The 2,768-nt window shown below is 38.9% G+C and overlaps 1 non-coding gene across 1 annotated transcript; it reads right to left on the reverse strand.

The window, feature by feature from the left end:
* Window positions 1-2,425: 2,425 nt before the first annotated feature.
* LOC145414804 (5S ribosomal RNA) lies at window positions 2,426-2,544 on the reverse strand. Its single transcript, XR_013899957.1, has one exon. It is a non-coding gene; the product is annotated as a 5S ribosomal RNA (ribosomal RNA).
* Between the last annotated feature and the right edge of the window lie 224 nt (window positions 2,545-2,768).

Raw genomic sequence — 2,768 nt, forward strand, 5'->3', positions numbered from 1 at the left:
AAATAGTTTTAAAAGTTACTTCAAGTGACAGTACATAACACAGTGTAAATAAAATGGAAATGTAAATAACGTAAATAAAATGGAGAACGTAAATAGAAATGTAAATGAGTAGTATTATAAGAATACGAGTATATACCCTAGGAGTAATGAAAGTGAAAGTTTCACTCTAGCATGCCTGAATACTGTGAGTTATGAGAGTGAAGATGAAAGTGACATTCACTCTCAATGCTAGTATACAGGACGAGAAAGTGAATGCTACGTATTTTACTGAAAGAAATTGAATCCTTACAGTGACAATAAACTAATACTACTGAAGGAAACTTATGGATAAAGACTGTAGATATATATAAGTGTTATATAGTAATAGAAATATAAAGTGTGAGGGGTTTTATGAATAATAAATGACAGAGTACCAAGAGCGAACTAGTTCCAGTGCGACGGTCAGACGCGCTCGTAATTTTCATTGCTTTCACAGTGTTTTTTTTTTTTGGAGTAGGGATCCCAAACTACTTGAAAATCATAGAGTAGTGTTTATAGTGTTAATATCTGGCTGTGGTAATCATATTACGGGTTGTCAGGAAGTGTAAAGTGGAGACTTCGTTACCCAATTTCAGAGGTCTCCACAAGTCCTACGGTAACTGATGAAGGCTCAACAAACATTCCAGGAGAAAGCTGAAGGTATGTGCCATAAGCATATGTAATTTTAATATTCTAGGACTAATAACTGATTTTTGGCAAATATTTTTTGAGAGTCTGTCGGAGACCGAATAACCCCGCGGCACACGCAAAACATCGGTAAACATGCCCGCGGTGTAGGGGTTAAGACATGTTGTTTTTGATACAAGGTGGTCTGGTTGGACAAAGCCTCTGTTAGCTTGTACTGTACAGGAAATGGATGGGTGAGGTAGGCTTGACTACTCCTGACTCAGTACTCATTGTCTCAGTCTCAGTTTCTCCTTGGTAGTGATGGAACGACAGCAACAAAATTCCTGCTGGTAGCGGCACAAAAAAGGCAACAGAATGGGATGAAGTTGATATTTTAGAAAATGATAAACAGAAAGCAGTCTGCAAATGCTGCAACCAAATAATAAGCGCAAAAATTGAAAGAGTGCGAACTCATCCAATAATGCCCCATGAGGAAAGTTCATTATAACGAAAAGGCAGGTGAGTTAATGAGTAAGGCAATTAGAAAGATTAAATAAGTAATGGTAAACCTACATTTTTGTATATAATATTTAACTGTTAAAAAAAAAAACACAAGCTGTTTTTGTTTTTAAGTGTTTTGCTTTTGGGGGGTGGGTTTTTTTTAATGCCAACCCTGACATAAATCCAAAAAGCCTTTTTCTTTATATTTGGTCATACACTGCCAACGGCTTTCGTTTCATCTTGAAGAAGACTTCGCGGCGAAGGGATTACGTGCAGTGAAACAAAATATACAACAAAACCATCACCATTTGCAAGCGTTCGACACACCCCTGAATATCAACCAAATACTTGGCATCCTTGCCTCATTAGAATTACTGGCAGCTGTACTGGATATGTACATGGCACCATAAATTTAGTGCGAGGCCTTACATTCATAACTTCAAAGTATTTCATTGTTTTCATTTCTCTCCATAAACGTTTCCTTTGCCCTTTCTTCTCGCTATTTTTTCCTTTATTCCTGTACGTGTCATGGTTCATCTCTCTCTCTCTCTTAACTTAAATGGCTTTTCTTATTCATTTTCCTCACTTTTTTTTTTTTTTGTTAGAAGTAGTCCATTAATATTATACTAACTGTGCTCCTTGAGTTTTTTTTTTTTTTTTTTATGAGGAGAACATTGAGGAAGAAAAAACAACAAAGAAAGCATTGTGTGAGCTTCCACATCATTCTTTTTCAAAACAGCAAGCCAGGAATAATACCTAAAGGGGCTTTCACACATTCAGGAGTCAGACGAAGAATCATTGCGAGCTGCTACTCTTGAAGGGGCTTTCACACATTCAGGAGTCAGACGAAGCATCGCCAAGAGCTCAAACTCCTCGTGGATTCTTGTCAATTTGGCCAAGAAACCAGCACCACCAGGCAAGAACTACAAGTAGCTATGGATAGCTTATGGATTGCTACGAGTCCTCTAGGGTGGCGTTATGAGTAGCTATGAGTCACTACGGATTGCCGAACCAAATGGTCTGTAAAGGTCTACGAGTAGCCATGAGTAGCTAAGAGCAGGTAGGAGTAGCTAAAACCCCCACTAGAGTAGTTACTAGTGTGCTACAACCATCAAGAATTTGATGCGAATCTGTCAGGAGTGTAAGGCGATTCATTCATTCATTCATTGCCAGACGCCATGTATCCCAAACAGGGTGGCCAAGGGCTTAGAGTTAATTGTTTTACAGGGAGGGGCACTAATCCTCCACCAACTCCACTTGACACGTAGGAAGAACGTTATGCCAACAGCATCTGGTGTTCCCAGGCGGTCACCCATCCAAGTACTAACCAGACCCAACGTTGCTTAACTTCGCTGATCGGACGGGAAGCGGTGTACTCAACGTGGTATAGCCGTATGTATATATATATATATATATATATATATATATATATATATATATATATATATATATATATATATATATATGTGGTACAGTGGTAGAGTGTGTGTTTTCGCACACGGGTGAGCCAGGGTTCGCGCCCCATCAGAATAATAAACTTCGGGAGTGTTCACCCAGCCACGTACTACTTTGGCGGACACAAGGGGTGCTGTGGTTGAACAAGTGTCGCTTACTATAAAGTA

The sequence above is a fragment of the Coenobita brevimanus genome, chromosome 100 (genome assembly GCF_032717465.1).
Source record: "Coenobita brevimanus isolate Jiangsu-jjx chromosome 100, ASM3271746v2, whole genome shotgun sequence".
In the NCBI taxonomy this organism is placed as follows: Eukaryota; Metazoa; Arthropoda; class Malacostraca; order Decapoda; family Coenobitidae; genus Coenobita; species Coenobita brevimanus.